This window comes from Lissotriton helveticus, chromosome 7 (assembly GCF_964261635.1).
Source record: "Lissotriton helveticus chromosome 7, aLisHel1.1, whole genome shotgun sequence".
NCBI classification, from domain to species: Eukaryota; Metazoa; Chordata; class Amphibia; order Caudata; family Salamandridae; genus Lissotriton; species Lissotriton helveticus.
Window position 1 is genome coordinate 1,656,485,969 of NC_136068.1, and position 22,167 is coordinate 1,656,508,135.

General features: G+C 40.9%; 1 protein-coding gene across 2 annotated transcripts in view; it reads right to left on the bottom strand.

Moving 5' to 3' along the window:
* Positions 1-22,167, bottom strand: part of LOC144767596 (alpha-tectorin-like) — a 295,475-nt gene that overhangs the window by 40,006 nt on the left and 233,302 nt on the right. The gene's annotated exons all lie outside the window — the stretch shown is intronic.

The following is a 22,167-nucleotide window of genomic DNA, read 5'->3' on the forward strand; positions in this document are numbered from 1 at the left end:
TGAGTAATACGTTTGCAATAATGATGAGCAAATGTCCTAGAATTAGACCAATCAGCAGATTTAAGAATGTCTTCTAACTTACCACCACACCAGAAAGACTTACTTGCCATAGCACCTCTAATGGAATGTGGTTTAAAAAGATCCAGATTGATGCCAGCAAGGCCCATAACAATTTTAACCCGTCTTGCTATAGAACTGGAATAAATACCTTTATGAGGTTTAACAAAGGAGATAAGTAATTGATCAACGCCCTGAGGACGAAGAGAATTCATTCTTAAATCATATTCTTTCATGCAGTGAACAACACAAAGTTTATTACACATGTCAAAACGTGGGTAAAAAATACAATCAGACATGGTTTTGGTTCTCCTATGTAAATCAAATTTGACTCCAAACATATCATAGCTCCTATATGAAATGTCAAGAGCTTTAACATCAGAAACTCTTCGACATGATATTAAACAAAGAAGAGTTGCCAATTTTAAAGACAGATTCTTTCTACTCAAAAGGGAGTTCTCAGGCCAGGAACAGAAAAGGTCAAGAACTAATTTAACATCCCAAAGATATTGATATCTTGGTTTAGGAGGTCTGCTGATCCTTATACTTTTAAGAATTCTACATATAATAGGATTCTTACCTACCGTCTTATTGTTGACAAGGGAATGACCAGCAGAAATCGCAGACCTATAACAGTTGATAGACCTGTAACTCAGACCTCTATCAAATTGTTCTCCCAGAAAATTAACTATATCAACGATAGGTGCTTCCACGGGATCCAGGTGCCTCTCCAAGCGCCAACGTAACCATATCTTCCAGATGTTGTTGTACCGGTAATGTGTACCGGGGGCCCAAGATTCTCCGAGGAGAGCAGAAGCTGTTGACGAAAGTCTTGCGAGATGGTTAGATCTCCTAACACCTTCCAGGCAAGAAGGCTCAAATTCCCCGTCTGAACGAGAGGGTGAATTCGACCGTCTATGTCTGTAAGGAGGTCTAAAAGTGAAGGAATCAGGAATGGGAGATCGTAAGTTAGTTCCAGAGTAGTGGGAAACCATGCCTGGGACGGCCAAAATGGAGCTATCAGAACTATTGAAGAGCGCTGTTGTCTCACCTTTTGAAGTACTCTCTGGATCATTGCAAACGGAGGGAAGGCATAGCCGATGATCCCTTCCCAAGATTGGAGAAAGGCGTTCACCGCTAGAGCACCCGGATCGGGCATCCAGCTGTAATAATTGTTCAGTTGGAAAGTCAGATCTATTTGGAAAGGACCCCAGAAGTGATTGAGGGAATTGAAGACAGAAGTGTTGAGTTTCCAATCGCTGTAGTCTATGAGGAACCTCGAACTCCAATCTGCACATAGGTTGGATTTTCCCAGGAGATATTCTGCTCTGAGTGAGATCTCTTGTTCCAGGCAGAAAATCCAAAGTTTCTTGGCCAGGTTTGACAGGTCCTCCGATTTGGTGCCACCCAAGCGGTTTATATAGGCAACAGCGGACATATTGTCCATTTTCAGAATTACTGATCTGCCTTGAAGAGAGTGCTTGAAACTCATTAGAGCATAGAGCCCTGCGTTCAATTCCAGATAATTGATGTGTAGAAAGGATTCTTCTTGAGACCAGATCGCACCAGTGTTTTGGTCTTGGAGACAAGCACCCCAGCCATGAAGGCTCGCGTCTGATTCCAAAATAAAATCTGGAGCTAAACCAAAGATCGATCTGCCATTCCATGCGTCCAAATTGTCTAACCACCAATTCAGTTCTGAGACAGCCTCCTGGTTTAGAGAAACGTGGTCTCCGTACCAGAGACCAGATCTGAGAGCTTTTGCCTTTATTCTTTGAAGGGCTCGATAATTTAAGGGGCCCGGAAAGATAGCCTGAATGGAAGAAGAGAGAAGGCCTAAGATTCGGGCTAGTTCTCTCAAAGGGAGATTTCGTTGTTTCAGGACATGTTTTATCTCTTTCCTTATTTTTGAAATTTTCTTTGGAGGAAGAAGAAGAAGGCAATTCTTTGTGTCTACCGTGAAACCGAGGAATTCCATCGTTTTGGAAGGGGAAAGAATGGATTTCTCCTTGTTTATGATAAAACCCAAACTTTCTAGAAGGTCTACAACAGTTTTGAGATCTTGAATGATCTGATCATAATCTTGAGACAGTATAAGGATGTCGTCTAGATAAATGATGAGACGAATACCTTTTTCTCTTAGGGATGAGGTGACTGCCCTCATCACCTTGGTGAAACACCAAGGGGCTGAGGAGAGGCCAAAAGGAAGGGCCTGAAATTGGTAAAGATGGTTCTTCCAGATGAATTGAAGAAAAGGTTGATGAACTTTGGCCATGGGGATGGTAAAGTAGGCATCTTTCAGATCCAATTTGACTAACCAGTCCCCTTCTAATAAGAGGTCCCTGAGAAGATGGATTCCCTCCATCTTGAAATGTCTGTAAACAAGGTATTTGTTGAGTTCCCTGAGATTTATAACGGGTCTCCAACCTTTGTCCTTCTTTTCTACAAGAAAAAGAGTGCTTACAAACCGCAGAAATTCCATAGGGACTTCTATGATGGCACCTTTTTGGAGCATTGAGGAAATTTCTTCCTCTATTATTTTTTCTTGATCCAAAGAAAGTGGAATTGGCTTCGGAATTGAGTTCTGGACTGGGTTTTGAAAGAAATCCACATAGACACCAACTACAGTATTTAGAACCCAAGGATCTTGTGTGATAAGTTTCCAATTGTGGTAAAAGAACTTCAGTCTGCCTCCCACTCTTGGATTCGAAGAAGGGGGAGGGGAAGGAGTACTCACTTTGAGGGTTGGCGTCGGCAGGAGCTCCTCTCGCTCTGAAACCTCTGGAACGAAATCCTCTTCCTCTCGGGGGATAGAATGGAGGTTGGCTGGGGGGTTGATATCCTCTTCCGCCATAACCCCTGGATCTAGGAAAGGGCCGTCGGTTGAACCGGCCGAAAGATTGGCCCCTTCTTCCGGCCCTTCCAAAAAGGTTATTAGAATTGAATACCTTTTCCATGTTTTGATGAGCCTTATCCAAGGCGGTAAAGGTATTAACATATTTACCAAGGCTTTTTATTAGGTCTTCACCAAAGAGAAGACCTTTGGGATTAAGAGAAGGTTCTTTGTCAGCCAAATCGTTTAGTTTAGGGCTAATTCTGGTTAAAACCAGTCTTCTCCTCTCAGAGTTGAGCCCTGCATTAGCATTGCCCAACAAGACTAGAGCTCTTTGACTCCAACCACGAATTGAAAGGGTATCAAGAGGGGAGTCGTTGAGGTAGCTTTCCTCTGCTGCCTCAATAATTTTTGTCAGGGGACCCAAGATGTCTAAAACCTTATCTTGGCATATTTTTAAGGATCTTTCCAGTCCTTTACGAGGGTCCCTGCCGAGTTTAAATAGATAAGTAATTAGCTCAGGATCGAGATTTGGGGTTTGGCAAACTTTACCCTCTATAGAGGGTCTGGAGCATTCGGCTCTCAGAAGATTTCGAGTCTCCCTCTCCAAAGGGTTTCTGATCCACTTAGTGATAAACTTACAAATGTGGTCATGGGGGGTCCATTCGGAACTTCTAGGATGTTTAATATTAAGGGTCTAAAATACTATCTTTAGAGGATGACGGAGCGTCACCACCAAAGAGAAGTGAGTCATAATCTTGGTCATTATCATCTAGATCAAGGATATATTCATCTTGAATATCTGAGGCATCATCATTGAGATCATCATTGGTATAATTTTGAGCACTTTGGTAATATGTGTCGCGGGGGACACCTAAAACTTTTGTGCCGCTATGGACACCTTTCGATTTTGTGCCGCCAGGGACACCTGAGGCAAGTGAGGTGAATTTACCTCCGGTGAAATTCAAGGTGTTAGGACCTCCCGTGCTCTCTGGGGTGAAATCAATATTATTCGTTTTTTTGTGCCTCTTACCCCTTATTTCTGCGTTCTCATCCTCAAGGTCGTCGTTACTAAAGTCATCCCTTCCGGGAGGGAATGATCTCTTGGAGGACATGACCTGGGAAAGAGTAGAGAACATGCAAGATCTAATTTCTTTATGTATAAGATTCCTGATAGATTCATCGTTAAAATCAGATTCAGCTGTGTTAGCTTGATCTGAGTCGGAATCAGACATGAATACTTTGTTTGTGCTTCTTGAAGTTTGCTGCATTTCCGGACGTTCCTGTGGGGCTGCCCGCTGTGTCTTCATTCTACTGCTCGTGGAACCCGCTTCGCGGGTCCCGCTTCGTGAGGAGGTGTGTCCCAGGAATCAGCTGTTGTTACCGGTGAGCCTAGGGGCTGGGCAGGGCTGCGAGCGTGAGTGCGGGGACTCCATTTCCCAGGAGTCCCTGCTCGGCCAACTTGGAACACCTGGCCCGCTCTCCCTGCTAGCCGCGCCCCCTGTGCACCTGTGCTCTGCTTATAAAACACTCCTCCCAGCTGCTGACCGGTGGGTCTCCTGTACTTTGTTTGTGCTTCTTGAAGTTTGCTGCATCTCTGGACGTTCCTGTGGGGCTGCCCGCTGTGTCTTCATTCTACTGCTCGCGGAACCCGCTTCGCGGGTCCCGCTTCGTGAGGAGGTGTGTCCCAGGAATCAGCTGTTGTTACCGGTGAGCCTAGGGGCTGGGCAGGGCTGCGAGCGTGAGTGCGGGGACTCCATTTCCCAGGAGTCCCTGCTCAGCCAACTTGGAACACCTGGCCCGCTCTCCCTGCTAGCCGCGCCCCCTGTGCACCTGTGCTCTGCTTATAAAACACTCCTCCCAGCTGCTGACTGGTGGGTCTCCTGTACTTTGTTTGTGCTTCTTGAAGTTTGCTGCATCTCCGGACGTTCCTGTGGGGCTGCCCGCTGTGTCTTCATTCTACTGCTCGCGGAACCCGCTTCGCGGGTCCCGCTTCATGAGGAGGTGTGTCCCAGGAATCAGCTGTTGTTACCGGTGAGCCTAGGGGCTGGGCAGGGCTGCGAGCGTGAGTGCGGGGACTCCATTTCCCAGGAATCCCTGCTCGGCCAACTTGGAACACCTGGCCCGCTCTTCCTGCTAGCCGCGCCCCCTGTGCACCTGTGCTCTGCTTATAAAACACTCCTCCCAGCTGCTGACCGGTGGGTCTCCTGTACTTTGTTTGTGCTTCTTGAAGTTTGCTGCATCTCCGGACGTTCCTGTGGGGCTGCCCGCTGTGTCTTCATTCTACTGCTCGCGGAACCCGCTTCGCGGGTCCCGCTTCATGAGGAGTTGTGTCCCAGGAATCAGCTGTTGTTACCGGTGAGCCTAGGGGCTGGGCAGGGCTGCGAGCGTGAGTGCGGGGACTCCATTTCCCAGGAGTCCCTGCTCGGCCAACTTGGAACACCTGGCCCGCTCTCCCTGTTAGCCGCGCCCCCTGTGCTCTTCACACCCAATAAGAACAGGATTATCTCCCGCTGCCCGGGAGTTCGCCGGGAGAAGCCCGGGACAAGGGCGGGACCGTCTGTAGCCGTCAGTGGCTGAAGGCGGCTGGGCTGGGCCCACTCTCTGATATCGTGTTACTGCTCTGGGGACACTGATTTCACTTGTAAGCCATTCTGATATTTTGATTCGCTTAACTTTCAATTCATTGCCATAGTCTGTTACTGTGACTTGAGAAATTGTGTTTTTGGCTTATATTGTTCTTCCCTTACTAAGTATACTGCCTGCTAAGTATGCCTTCCCCTCTGACTACCCCTGTCCAAAGCTCCCCCCAGCCCGAGATGGGGCTAACAATCTTGGGTCCCGTAGATAAATATTTTAGTCGGGCAACTCAAGATATTGATAAGGAAATTGCTTTGGAACTCCTTAAAATTCCCTTGGAGAAACGGCCAACCTGAGTAGCAATACTCTCCAACCCAAAAAATGCCCTGATATTGTAGCCACGGGTACCAAAGACAGTTCCAAAACTGGTAACCCCGTATTGAATAATTTCCAACCCCCACCAAGCATTCCAACATCCCGCCCTGTTATTCCTGCCCCTGGTCTGCCTGTTACACTTCCTATGAGGGCCACTCGCAGGACACCACCTATGAATCTCCCTCCAGATTCTTACCCCTTCGTTGCTATCCTCACCAATGTACCACCTTTGCAGGTTGGGCAAAGAGAATCCTTCCAGATGCTGAAAAACAAGGCAATACACTGGCTAAGGACCAATAGACGATTGCCCAGGGAAGTGGACGGGCTGATCATTGGAGTAAGAAGAACAGACTGGATAGGTTGCACTCCTAAGCGCTTGGAGGGGGATTGTATAGTTGTCAATTTCCAGGATTCCAGGGTGGTACGCTTGATCACGAGGCAAAATTGGGGCACAAGCAGTGCTGGAATTGGTGTTGTCGACCTTACATTCTTCTATCCAAGACCACCAGGCATTCAATTTGGCATAGTTCCTGAAGCAGGCTGCTACAACAATCTCCCCTCTCCAGGATTTGTTCCTTTCGCTGCACCCTTCCAACGGGGAAACTATTGTAATGTACCAACGTATAATCGTTTTGAAGTGATGGCAGATCCAGGGTGGGTTCATTGACCAAATGGAAAAAATTCCCAGGGTTGGGGTTATGACGGACCTAAATCTGATTATACCACGAACAACTGGGAAAATGTGAATCTTTGGGATACATGTGAGGAGTCTGTATTAACTCTTTTGACAACCGAAAATGTGGAACCAAATGAAATTAGCACTAGCGGGGAAACTGTGAATTTGGAGGCAACATGTGGGGAGTTTATCCCAATTTCTGGGGTATCTGTAAATGAAGATTAAATTACAACTAGCACTGCTGGCACTCTAGAGGTTGTGAATAATAATGAGGACAAAAATTGTGATATGGAGAGGCTTGTAGGAAATCCAACACCCCACTCCGGGGTGTCTGTAAGAGCAGACCTTATAGAACGTCCCTGCTTAGGGAAGATGGTTTTATGGAATATCGCGGGTTGAGCAGCAAGCTGGTATCCCAAAACTGGATAGACTTCATAAATGGTTTTGATGTATGTCTATTTCAAGAGACATGGGCCTGCGATCCTATATTTCTCCCTGGCTATCTAAATTTTGCAATCCCGGCTAGTAGAGGCGGCAGGGGGCGACCGATGGGAGGTATAACAATTTGGATACGGCAAAGAAATGGTAAGAATCGCATCAGAACACTGGGGAGGGATAGACATTTATAACATCTATGCTAGGGGCAGTACCATAGGGAATTCACCCATTTTAGAGGCTGTGTCCACTTTTTTGGAAATGCAGTCCTTGGGAAATAAAGTTGTAGTAGCTGGTGACCTAAATAGGACTTTCGAACCATTGGATAGCTCCGATGTTCCCTTGGGGCAAGAGGAAGACATGCAGTGGGGCGTGCCTATTTTAAATCTGGCCCCGGTTAAGCGATGGACGAAAGATATACTACAACTGAATGCCATTTGTTTGGAACAAGGACTAAGAGCCCTAAATGGGAGAACGAAGAGCGATAGGGAAGGCGCCTGTACATTCGACAATGGTCGTCACCAAAGCCGGATAGATTATGTCCTTTGTAGCCTAAACTTGTGGCAGTTGGTATGCGACATGGAAATCAAGGGCAGATTGGAGAGTGATCATAATCCTCTCTGTGTGACCCACAGTTGGTGGTTGGACAAATCAGGGAATTCTTCATCGACTGATGGCCCACCGCCTATTATGGCCAACGACATGCGCAGACTTAAATGGCCGAGTGTATTGGCTAATGCAGAATCTATGGCATTTATAAGTTCTAAGGTAGATATTGCAATCACCGCTATGGAGGATGCAAACCCAGTAATCCCTGGGTCTAGGGAAATAACTGACATACATGACAAGCTCTTCTCCCTCCTAAAACCGCACTTCCTGAGGCCTCGCAAGACAAACAGGAAACAACCACCCAAACCAGCTAGGTGGTTTAACCATCAGTGCAGGGAAGCCAGGTTAAGTTTGGGCAGAGCAATTAGGAGCAGGGACAAGGTAGCGATTAGTGGCGCCAGGAAGCACTACAAGGTTAGCATATCCCTAGCTAAAAAAACATGGGACGAAAAGCATTGGGTTGAACTAAAGGAGGCTTCGGGGGCTAAGGACTCCAGGTTATTCTGGAATATTGTCAAGTGGGGTAGAGGTGGAACTCCAGACAAACCCGATAATAATGTCGCCGAGGGTGCCTGGGTGGATTATTTCAAACCCCAATATGCTGAGACTGCAGAGTTTAAGGATGTGGAAGCAATTTCGGCTGTATTCCCCACTGGGAATTTATTTACCCTTAGAGAATCAGAATTCGCAATATACACTGCCCCCGGGGGAAGGGCCCCGGGTTTAGATGGTGTACCATCTGATGTTTTTACAAACGACAAGGTGAGGTGGGCCAGATATGTATTTCTTCTGGGTAATGCTATAGCAAAGGGAACGGCTGTCCCTGAACTATGGAAGGGAGCAACCATCATACCCATATATAAAAAAGGGGATCGGTCTCTCCCGGTTAATTACAGGCCGATAAGCTTGATCGCCACTGTCCAAAAAGTGGTAGGGAGGATGGTGGTAAACAAACTAATTGATTGGGTTGACGAGAACAATGCCCTGTCCCCTTATCAGGCTGGTTTTCGGCGGGCTACAAGTACAGTCGACCAGGTGTTTCGCTTTGCTCTGCTGCAGTGGGGGACGGTGGTGCTTGGCGAGGGCAGCCTGTATGTTGCTTTTGTTGACCTGCGGGCTGCCTTCGACCTGGTCCCAAGGAGAAAGCTCTGGGCAGTTCTGAGCGAAATAGGTCTTCCGGCTGAGCTACTCACCCTGATAATGAGGTTGCACAAGTGTAATTTCGCCAAAGTCCAATGGGGCATGAATGGCGAATCATCTGCTGACTTCCCGATTGAGCGTGGAGTGCGGCAGGGGTGCGCAATGGCTCCCCTGTTTTTTTCCCTATTTATTAATAGGATAGTGGCTCGGATGCTGGATGCCAGTGTAGACGCGCCTTCGTTGACGGGCCTCGGGGTTCCGATCCTGATGTTCGCCGACGATACGCTAATTCTATCCAAAACCGGGGGTAAGACCAAGCTGATGGCCTTCACATCAAAACGCAGACCCCGGCAGAAAACATTTCTGAACAACTGGCAGCTTGAAGTGGTCAGTGTATTTACCTATCTTGGGATACAGATAGCAAACGACTCAAGATGGTCCCAACACATAGAAAAGGCGGTTCTGAGGCACCAACAGATCTCGGGGGCACTTCGGGCGGAACATAAAAAGTCTAAGACTAAGCCAAAAAAACCCGTCTTGGCTGTATACGACGCCAAGGCTCTTGGGTATGCCCTCTATGGGGCAGAGTTGTGGGGATTTGGGAAGCTCCTCCCTTTGCAGTTATCCGGGAATAGGTTTCTTAGGGGAATCACAGGACTCCCGCAGAGTACACCACTAATCCCACTTGGTCTCGATTTAGGGAGAAGACCAGTTAGCGAACAAGTGAGGTTGCGCCTGATTCTCTATTGGAGACGCCTCTGGACTACCCCGGAGATCAGGCACTATGCAGATGGGTTCTCGGCCATAATTAAAGCTGATACTTTCCATAAGATAGTTTGGCTAAAAAATCTCAGGACTGCCTTAGGCGATCTTGGCCTCTCAAATCTATGGGACAATCCATCTGTGGAACCCTTCCCAAGTAAAAACACGATTAAAAGCCTATATTGGGACTGGGTAGCTGGAAGACTCTGGAACAAAACGAGATCTGACACCATGACGGGCGCTTTCTCGAAGTTAAACAATATCCTGCATTGGAACCATATTGGGACAGTATTACCAGCCCAGGGGATAGGAAGATTTTCTTCCAGCTACGATCAGGTGCCCTTCCTCTGAGATATTTGACCGGTAGGTGGAGAAGCTCCACCACCTCCTGCTGCCCAGTTTGTGGTGCAGCAGACGAAAGCATAGGCCATTTTTTATTTATGTGCATAGCTTATACCACCCCGAGAAAAGTCTGGTTAGCCCCTGTCTGTAGAAATTTAGGGACACTTAGGGGTGTTGAGGCACTACGAATACTTTGTACCTCCACCGACATGCCTGTTGTCCTAGCAACAGCAAAGTACGTGGGGTGGGCATGGTCCATTAGACAAAGGGCAATTCTTACTAATGCAAATTGATCGGGGTACTTTTTGTGGGTTCTGTGTAATTATACATCAAAGTTTCTTATTGATTATGTCTGCACAATTGTTTTAAAATTTTGTATAATTCGAATGTAATCTTTTAAATGATGTATTTAAATGTATGTTTGTGCTTTTATGAGTATAATCCTCGAATAAAGCTTTGATGATGATGTAATAAATATATGATGCCTTGATAACTTAAGGGATAAAAATTATAATATATATATTTTTTTTAATATAGTACTTAAATAATTTATAATTCACTACTCTTTTTTTTTTATTAAATGTATTAATATAGCAGGTTAGGGTGGGGAGGGTCCAGAAGGACGAAGAGACTCTTAATTAATAAACAATACGTATTAAGAACAAAACAGTATTAAAACTGCAAAAATGTGAGGATAGGGTTGGATTAATCGATCGTTTTAAGAGAAATATAGGTGAAATGGTAATTTTGGTACGAGCGCTAAGAAAAACTGTAGTTATGGTCAGAAGCAGCTGATCGCGTCGGGAAACTGCCTGTCTCCTCGAGCGCGATCAGTCTGTTGCTTAGGAACACCCATTGAGAGCAATGGGACCGAGGAAGGTACCTAAGCAAGCATAACACGCAGCGCGTGTGTTGCCAACGGTCCTTCCTGGGGTCCCGGTGGACTCGGAGTCATGGGCGGCGATGAGGGGAAAAGTCTCCAAATCCGCTAATGGCGGGAAGAAGCGAGAAACGCTTCAGGGAGAGGCACATAGAAGCACCTTAAGAGCCGAAATCGGCAAATATAAAAAAATATGGCATAAGCAGACAGCGAAAACGGCGGAAAGGGGAGAGGAAATGAAGGGAAGCCGATCTCCGTAAATTGGAGAACGGGTGCCCGAATCAGGGATAGGGTAAGGAACAAGTTATTACAAGTAACTAAAACCCATTTGAAAAGTAAAATGTTCGTTAGATAAAGAGAAGGTAGTATAAACAGTACATATAGGTTGCTAATAAATAACTCACAATAAGTAAATAATCAGATAACAGTCAATAAAACTAGTAATGATAAGGATAAGAAAAACATGACTTATCTGCTTGGAGCCGCATTTAAAAGAGGCTAATTGCCTGGTTACTACTGCTATTGTTTCATCTGTTATGTTCTAGTATAGAACTTTTACTTTATGACATATGCGGATGCTTGGGTCTGCATTAAAAGTTATAAGCATATTGGTAGCCTCCGGTCTTGTAATGAAATTTATAATGTATATGCGGACTGTATTGAAAAATGAAGGGGTAGACATAGAGAATATTTTTGGCCTTTGTTATAAATGGGATATACAATCCCAATAAATAAACAATGCCTCGCGATAGATAGATATACTAAAAAGTATGATGAAGAGAATCCTATCTTCACTCTTCCTATAGATATAAATCTATTTAGACATTTCAAGTATCCATAGTCAATGGCCAAACAATATATGTACTAGATTCAAGGTTCTTTGAATTGTATTTATTTCATACGTATCTTTGTGAAAAAATCGTCTTTTTTTTATATCCTGAAAAACACATATACACAAAAACATTTCAACACCATATATATATATACATAACACTATATATATATATACACATATTTACATTTTATACATAAAACACAATAATAGACCAAATTCCTGTCTTATTGCTCTCTTTGCCCTTATTTCAAAGCAGGATGCACCTCACTTTATATTCCACAATGTGCAATCCCTTCCCAATTAGATCACAATCCTTGAGTCACCTAGCGGTTTTATCAATTCAAACCCCTAATTTTTTAGGTACTCCCAAATTGTTCTATATTATTTCAATTTTTTGTGGTGTCTCAAAATTGCTGTCAACGTGTTTCAGCCACTATTCTTAGTTGATCTCATCAGGACTAGGGCAGTCAAGTGCATGAACATCCCATCTTGGCAAAAATCAACTGAGCACCATCAATAGTACGTTTACACCTTTTCCACTACACTTTGGGCCAGATGTAGGTAGCCCAATACCGGTCGGTAACGGCCGAAATTCGGTATTTTCGGCCATTACCGACCGGTATTGAGCAATTGGGATGTAGGAAAGCGAAAATTGTCAGATTCGGTAAATTTACCGAATCTGTAAAGTTACCGAATCAGAAAAATTACCGAATCGGTAAAATTACCAAATCGCAAGGGTTTGCGATTCGGTAAAATACCGATTTGGTAAATAATAAGTGGTAAAAATGAATATTGAGATGTAGGGAAGCTCTTAAATACCGAATTTGCTTGAATTTCGGTATTTAAGAATCGGTAAATGGCATTTACCTACATCTGGCCCTTTGTCTCTCTCAAATGGTTCAATGGACGCGTAACTTCTATCGGCATCTCATCTCCTCTCCGTCGGATTCTAGTCTCCTTGTTCCTCCGGTCTCCCACGACTGTGACTTCCCGGGCGTGCATAGATGGGTGAGATTGAATGTTCATGCACTCGACTGGCCTAGTCCTGATGAGGCCAACTAAGAATAGTGGCTGAAACGCGTCGACATAAATTTTGAGACAGCACAAAAAATTTAAATAATATAGAACAATTTGGGAGTACCTTAAAAATTAGGGGTTTGAATTGATGGTGATCTAATTGGGAAGGGATTGCACATTGTTGAATATAAAGTGAGGTGCATCCTGCTTTTAAATAAGGGCGAAGAGAGCAATAAGACAGGAATTTGGTCTGTTATTGTGTTTTATGTATGTGCATATATATGGTGTTATATATATATATATGGTATTGAAATGTGTTTGTGTATATGTGTTTTTCAGAATATAAAAAATTTAAGATTTTTTTCGCAAAGATACGTATGAAATAAATACAATTCAAAGAACCTTGAATCTAGTACATATATTGTTTGTCCATTGACTATGGGTACTTGAAATATATATAAGTTATTCTAAATAGATTTATATCTATAGGAAGAGTGAAAATAGGATTCTCTTCATCATACTGTTTAGTATATCTATCTATCTCGAGGCATTGTTTATTTATTGGAATTGTATGTCCTTACCCAGGTGCCTTAGGGTTAAATTGGGTTACCCCTGTTTTAAATTTGTTATAAATGGGAACATCAATGTGAAAATTGTACGTATACATGTAACACTAATGTAGATATTGAAAGATTTCTATATTTGACATTACCAGACTGTAAATTAGTGTCTTTCAGTAAATTAGTTAAAGCTGCAAATCAAAACATGGAGTGTAGTCAATGCAAATCAGATATATTATCAACATTATTTATACAGAGATATGGAAAATATATAATTTTAATGATGCAACGTTGTACAGCTGATTGAAGACACTTTAATAAAACATTTTGTAGCAAGTTAACTATCAATATCAGGAAGGACTTTTGAAGCAGTAGCAATCATTTTCCAGGATGGTCCTTCAACAACATCTGGATATTTCAATGCCTAACTAAAAAGTGAGAAAGGCTGGAGTCTTTCTAATGATGCAGAGTTGGTTTTCAATCAATGTTTGCCTTTCGAATTACCAAATTCCTATCTAATATTTTTAAATCCAAAGTTTTAGGAAGGTAATTCAGCCTCTGACAAGTGTATTATTACCATTAAATAGGATTACCATTGGACAATTTACACAAAAATGACTGCAAAAATACAATTTGGCCTCAAGAAAAGGTATTTCTTTGAATTATTAACTTTTTGTTGCACATTGTCTCTGTGTATAATTGTAACTGGCATAATTTATAGATTTATACATTTAAGTTATAACATTTTCTTAGCAGTAATCATTCTATATATGTGTGCACTATATTATCTTGTATTTTACTATAGATGGATTATTGTTTTTTTTTAAACAATCTAATTAATTGGTTTTTTTTGCCCGCTGTTATGTGATGAGTACGATTGAAATCACTATTCCTAGTGAAATTCAATATATTCTGAGACCGGCAAAAAAGGCAAATACAATACTTTGTTAAATGTTAAAATTATGCTGTGCTATTAAAAATGTATTATTACATGTTATAACTATTTTTTCCTTTCTTTTACAGATCTTAATTTTAAGATATAGAATTTACCACAATTTAGTTTATAAAAAACAAGTGAATAAAATGTGTAGCATTTTTTAGGTGTATTACTGTTGAGGTAAGTTTTAGTAAGTCTTAAAATGCACAATGGACTGTGTTTCTACAAAGTTGATGAAAAGGAAGATGGATGGACTAGATTTGTGCCAGAAAATTCCAATGCAGACAGGTATGAAATAGGGGACAGCTTCAGAACACCTGTCTGCAAGATACATGTTATAGAACATACTAGACACATATGGTGGTTTTGTTGGTCTTGGTAATTTAAGAATTAAAAGAAATTAAACTCTTTCATTTAAACCACGTCACTGTTTTTGCACATGTCATATTAGGCCCCATCTCTTCCCTTCAGTAATATATAAACATGTCCAATCAGTTCCCTAAAACTTAAGTAGTTATAAATGTATCTAGTTCTCTGTTATCAGTACAGAAATGTACTCCATAATAACAATTGGCCTAGCCATAAACTCTCTTTCTTATTTTCAAGGTGAGGAAAAGGCATTCTGTATACCTTTTCTTTTCCATGTAAATATAATCTCATCATACACACCACTTTGCGTTGAAAAGGCGTTCTATAGGTTTTGCTGTGCGTGTTAGCACTGAACACTCATAGAACAAGACACATCTCCAGATTTATTAGAAATCATCAATCTGGACACGTTTGTGAATGCTGTACCATTCTCCTATTGGTGTAGCAAAGCACAAAGAAGAACATTGTTTTTACTTGTCCTCATTTTTTCACTTTAATATATGCCACAATGCACAGCATATATTGAAGGAGAAAAATGCCTTTACTGATTTTTTTTGTGCAGGAAGGGGTCCCTTCCTGCACAAAAGCAATCTCCACCTGACACGGACATCCTTGCCCCATGGTGCAAGGGTGCCTGTGTCACCACATGGCTGCAGTTTAAGCAGCTGTGATGAGGGAAGCACAGACCTACAACATATTTATATACATATGTTGTATCCACAGCATGCTGTAGTTAAACAGTTTACAGTGTCATGCTGCAGCACTTCCTTATAATTCTGCACTTATGCATTCACCACACATCACAAATGTATTTTTACAGTCAATTATGCACTACAGATACATTCATCTAAACTTTCACACACTACCATACTAGTTAGTTTAGCTCTCTCTTTAACCAGAGTAGTTAGTTCAGAACATAACTTTTTTTTTCTTTTTGTTCTTTTTTTTTTTAACGATTTTGTATGTTTTTTTTAAAAGAGGGGAACAAATGTGAACTAGAGAAACAGAACTCAAAACTGTGAGGAGAAAACTGAAAACGGCGGTTGTCAATGGCTCGACACACCAGATCTACCGACTGCTCCCTTCATGCAATTAGACAACCGCATTTTATACATGTCCTCCGGACTTTCCCAAATAGGGGACCGATGTCGGGAGGCGTTAATGACGTTGATTGAGTTGCTCCACTTGTGCTTAGAACAGCCGAAGGATCAACAGGATTCTCCCTCAGCCTTCTCAATTCCTCCCTTGCAAAATTCACAGGGTGTTTTTTTTGCAGGTGCTTATTTGTGGGGTCTCCCCTAGAAAGCACTGCCTAGCAAATGCGACAAGTAACGTTAGTAGCATTTAATTTCTTCAGGCCTGAAGGAAATGTGAAAAATGTCCACACAATACTTGAATATCTCTCTTTAGGGGGAGGTTCTGCAATAAATTCCTCTGCTGAAGAATGGTCTGATTCAGAGGAAGGTGGTCAATTTGCAGCCATAGTGGAATCAGGTGAATCTCTTCTCCAATCAGGAAGGAACAGCAGGTCTTTCCCTAAGAAAAGTTCTAAGAAGAGTGTTTGAAATGGATGGGGTCCTTCCATAGTTTCAATAGGAAGTCTAATGAACCAATCAAATCTCTTTTTTTGAGGTCACATGGGGTACGTGTAGGATGCACGCACTCAGCAAGCACCCTGCTCACACTTTGCTCGCAACCAGCGCGACTTCGCTAAATTGCATTTAACAGTGATGTCATTTTTAATAAAGTTAAAGAATATTATTTTTATAATAACCTCAGATAATGTCTTGTCTTAAAATTAATATTAAATATATATATAACTTTTTGAACATAAAAAAAATTCTCAGGAGTAGGGCACCCCCGCGTCCGATATGCATATGACGTCACGCCCTACCGCGCGTCCGTCACTTCACGTAATATGTATACCTCGCGCAGGCGCCAGAATTTGCCTACAAGTCGCATTGCAACCGCGTTGGAAAAGTTGTACCCGTTGCACACCCTACCCAGATCCTATACAGCAATCCTAAAATGGCAGACACGATGCGCGCAGTAAATGAGCAGGGTGCGCTTTGGGTGCGCGACTCCCAGAAAAAGAAAAAAAATAATAATAAAAATTATTTAAGTATATTATAAACAATACAAACTAATTAAACAATATATATTTTTATTTTAAAAAATGTTTATAAGAAAATGTGGAATATAATTTTAAAAATAACATGTAAAAATAAAAAGATTAAAGAAATGTAGTAAAAAAATATAAAACAAAAACAACAATAAATATATTTAAAAATTATCAGTTGAAAAACCTTTGAAATTCACTAAAAAAACATAGGTTTGAGATATGTTATAGTTAGGAATTAGCATTTAAAAAACCTTCTAATTCACTGAAAAAATCATGGGTTTCAGACATGTTATAGTTAGGAATTAGCATTTAAAAAACCTTCTAATTCACTCAAAAAACATAGGTTTCAGACATGTTATAGTTAGGAATTAGCATTTATAAAACCTTAGAAATTCACTGAAAAAACCATAGGTGTTAGGGGTGTTATAGTTAGCTAGACATTTCACTTGTACAAAACCATTGAAATTCCCCTGTTATAGTTAGTTGTACTAACTATAACTCGCGCACCCGCAATCCACTGCACTGCAGTGACATCACTGATGACATCACTGATGACATCTCAAATGACATCACTGATGACATCTCTAATGACATAATCCATGTGATAATCTGATACTCCTCATCATACAGTAGCAAAACATTTCAACACTCATTATAAAATATGGAGTACCATGTTTGAAACCATTGACACACCAATACAAGTTTATAAAAACCCACTAAGGGATTCCTACATCTAAACACACATCTAAACACTTACCTATAGATTCACTCATACATGCTAACAAAGATCAATAGACCATGATCAAATATACATATACACCTACATCAACATTACACACCAGCACACATCCTATTCACTTATGCTGTCACCCTACTCACTTATGCAAACAATTGATCATACTTACATTTACTAACGTACACACTTATAAAAAAACTACTTTATTTATTCATATAGATAGTAACTTATACTTAGTGTGCTATAAAATCACTATTACAGGTATACAGTGTTCAATACAGTCACTCATATAATCACTGAGTCTTATGTATACTTATTTATAAACAACAAGTGTCACATACACTGCCATTTATATTTCAACTTTGTTGGATATGTATCATTGAGAAATATATTTAGTCATCAGCACACCCATAAAGAGATTCACTCACCCAAAACATTGTTTCCACGTGCAGTATTAAACTCATATAAATACTAAATACACTATTTACACATTTTTGGACACTCACGCACCTCCCATCCAACCACAAATACATTCACTATCCCATACAGATACTCACTTAACTAATTATTAGTAATATAGACTTTGAGGTGGAAACCAACTTATGTAGTAGTTTACACAAAAAGAGATAAAGTGAAACAGATATTTACACAGTTTAATCAGTATATCATATATTCAGTGAGACACTTTAAATTAGTCACTTAGACAGTCAATCACAGTGCTACTAAATGCTCCATCCAGACACTTATACATCCACTCATTCTTCACTGCAGATTGCTATATATATAATACATATTTAAATATCTAACCAAACCACATTCACTGGATGATGTCATTAGTGATATCATCAGTGATGTCATTTGAGATGTCATCAGTGATGTCATCAGTGATATCACTGACCATTTCATGAATGATGCAATATGTGATATCATAAGCAGTGGATTGCAGATAAATAGTAGCAGTGGAGCGATACAGTTTAAAAGAGCTTACAAGCACAACACTTCGTATACAATACGGCGGTTTACAAGCTCGACAAACAGGGATTGGAACAAATTGAATTGTGTAACACTTTGAGGCTCGAAGAAGTGAGAGAATCAGACATCACACTGACAAGATTAACGAGGCAATTCAAACACTGCATGGAGGCGCAGGCAGCAAAACGCGCCGGAAAGGCAGCGAATCACTTCAAACCACCAGGAGACATAGCGAATGAGACATCGAGTGGAAGTAATGCAGCAGTTCTACAACCAAATACCCTGAAACAACTATTTAATCAGGCGGAAAGAATGTACAAAAAAGAAATTAATAAAAGCTGGGAAATTGTCGCTCTGTAAAAGTATATAGAAATCAGACGTATACCAAGAGGCTTAAGGATTTTTACAATGCCCACAGACCTTGACACTAAAAAAGACCTAATTGATGAATGGGTTGAAAAACAATGTGGAATGTTCATTGAATATGAGGCGCATATTAATTAAGCATGCAAAAAAGACATTTGAGAAATCACTACCAAAATCAACGAAATAGAAGACATGATTAAACAACAGATAAACAAAGAGTAAATAACCAAGTTTAGAAAGGAAATGGATACAAGACTAGACAAATATGAAACAGATATGGAGGAGCGCAAACACAGAAAATATATAAGAGATGAAAGGGACTATGCCCAAGGCAGAATCCTGACATTTGCCAAACGTTTTGACAATTTGAAAAAGATCATACCGTACCACCAGCAACCAACAGGTACACCAGCAAGTACAAGTGAATCTGAAGTTAGCGAAAACGAAATGACGGACAGAACAAATGCACCGTGCGATTTTTTTAGAAGAAGTGCGGCTTATGAATCTGGACAAAACAATATCCCGAGGAAGAGGCCGCGCGATGAATTCCAGCCAAAATTGTGGAAGAGGACAACAAACAACTGCGCAAAAACCAGAAAAAGCAGAAGAGCAAAAAGAAAGAAGATATTACCCTCTAAGAAATCGAAAATAGAAAATCTCATCATAAACCTGTCCGGACATGTGCTAACAAAGGAAGAAACATCCTTCCTCAATAAAGGTCTCTCATTTTGTCCGGAAAAGCACTTTGACCAAACACAGGTCAGGATTGATCTGTACAAATACGTACGAAAGTTGAAACTAGTGAAAATGCATGCTCGTCAAGTAAAAAAAACGCCAGAAACCAGGAGCGATATCCAAATGAGTCAAAATGTCAATTGGACAATAGAGGAAATACTAGATCTTCAAAATATCTTTGGGCTTATGGAAGACTCAAATACAGAGGACATAACGGAAACACAACTGATAGAAACCGACAAAAGAGTAGGAAGTGGTCTTAAACCAAAATCATGATTTTGTCCAATATTGTCCCCAGGTAACAAATTTGATTTATTTTCTGAAGCAATTCTGGATGACATCGAAAAAATCTCCAACATATGGAATGTATCCAGAAGAGAAAATATGACAAAAAAAGAAAGAGAAGCCATCAAATCCTTAAAAGAAGATGCAAATTTAACAATTAAACCTGCGGATAAGGGGGTCAACATAGTCCTGATGGATACCCAGGACTATGTTAATGAAGCCATGCGCCAATTAAATGATCCAAAAAACTACTGTAAATTGTACAGCAATCCTATCAACAAAATGACACTGCAATTAAATAAGCTCTTACAGGAATGGCACGAAATGGGATTACTGTTGATAAACTCACGTTTTTATCAAAAGATTTCCCAGTAATCCCTACAATTTATTTCCCACCCAAAATCCATAAAACATTGATTGATCCACCGGGTAGACCTATTGTTTCCTCATGTGACAGTCTCTATGAAAATGTCTCACAATACGTTGACATCTACTTACCTCCAATTGCTAAAAATATGAGCTTGTATATCAAAGACACGGGACACTTTCTCAGAATTCTGAATAACATCACATGGAATGAAGAATTTCTGCTGGTGACGATTGACGTAGTGTCTTTGTACACATCGATCAGACATGAAATCGGCCTAAATGCCTGCAACTACTTCCTCAAACAACGTAACATCAAACATGCTCCAGGAGATGATCAAATTGTGTCTTACTAATAATGTGTTCCTGTTCAATCACCAACTCTACAAACAAGAATGTGAAACAGCAATGGGCATTTCTTTTTCGCCGAATTACGCGAACATAGCAATGGGCTGGTGGGAGAAGACAATCGCCTGGGATCCAGCTAATCAAACGGACCTAGACAAAATAATTCTATGGGTCCGATACAAAGATGATGTGTTTTTTAATCTGGAATGGAACACTGCCGGATTTCTATCTCTACTTTTTAAAACTGTGTCAGAATGAAGTGGGTTTGGATTTCACATATGCCACAAGTAAAAAGGAAATAGACTTTTTAGACTTGAAAGTCTATATTGAGAATAAAAGAATTCACTCGGCACTATTTCGAAAGGAAACATCAACTAACAGTATATTACATGGCACGAGCTTCCTTCCCAACCGACTGATTGCCAGCATACCTTACGGCGAATTCATTCGCATGAAGTGAAATTGCTCAAAAGAAAAATATGTTGAAGACAAAATAGAGGAAACCATGACCAGATTGAAGACAAGAGGCTATAATGAAAGAAGCTTAGAGAAAAGCAAAAGGCGAGTTGCACAAAAATCGAGAACTGAAGATTAACAAACAGAAGGAAGAAAAAGATCCCCCATGGTTTATAAAAACATAAAGCAAGGAAAGCGGCCTCATTGCTACAAAAATCAGAAAGTGTTGGCATCTCATATCAAATGATTCAGACATCGGGAAAATGCTAGGAGATGGTCCATTGATCAGCTGCAGAAAACCTGACTCATTACAAGATTAACTAGTGCAAAGCCATTTTAAGGGGAAACATACAAAAGAGAGAAGCAATTGGTTGATTGATCAACAAAAGGGCTTCAAAAAATGGAACATGTGTAAGGCCTGCAAAATCGGGCAGAACAAAAACAGCATTAAACAACCTAATGGCAAAATGATGAAAATATAAGAAAGAATAACAAGCACGTCCACACATGTGGTGTACATCATTGAATGTGAATGCAAAATGCAATACATCGGAAGCACCACATGTATGCTGAAAAATAGAATATTGGAACATATAAGGGTAGTGAAAAATAAAGATATGTCATATGCCACAGCCAAACATATGGCGTCTTGTAAAAACAGCAACTGGAAAGCTATGACATACTACGAAATCTTCATGGTAATGCCGGATGAAAGAGGAGGAGATAGACGGAAAAAACTGAGACAAACTGAATCACGTCTAATCATCAGACTCAAAACTAAGGCACAAAGAGGGATGAACAATGACGAGGAGCTCTATGTACATCTTAATTGACAATGACACGGCAACATTGGGAAAGATCTGAAATACAGGATCACATATTCTGTCCTTAAGAAAATATAACTAAATTGACCTGGTCTCTCATTTTAGGGTACTATACCCCTAAAGACTGCTCAATTAGAACTGGTGAGAGAATCATGGATCCTTTAAAAATGAATAAGATATCTATTCCGAGGATGACATGACTCAACGTAATACGCTTCACTATTTGAGATCAAGTTAGAAGTGTGAATCACCAGTAATAAAAACAGAAACAGCAAAAACATTAAATATAATGAGAAAGAGAGATGATACAAGAAAAGGACTATCACTTCTTGTTTGGTCATATTGAAAGAATACCAAAAGTACAATGATACCAGGACAAGAGACTCTATGATTGACTTGGCTATTGATTGTAAAAGGCTGCACTACTTATTCCAGCATGCGACATGTGAGCAGAATAATGTTGTTTTTCAATTGAAACTGACAAAAATATGTAAATATTGAAAATGGGAACTATACCCTAAAGTAAGCACGTAAACTTGCTGCCATGTCT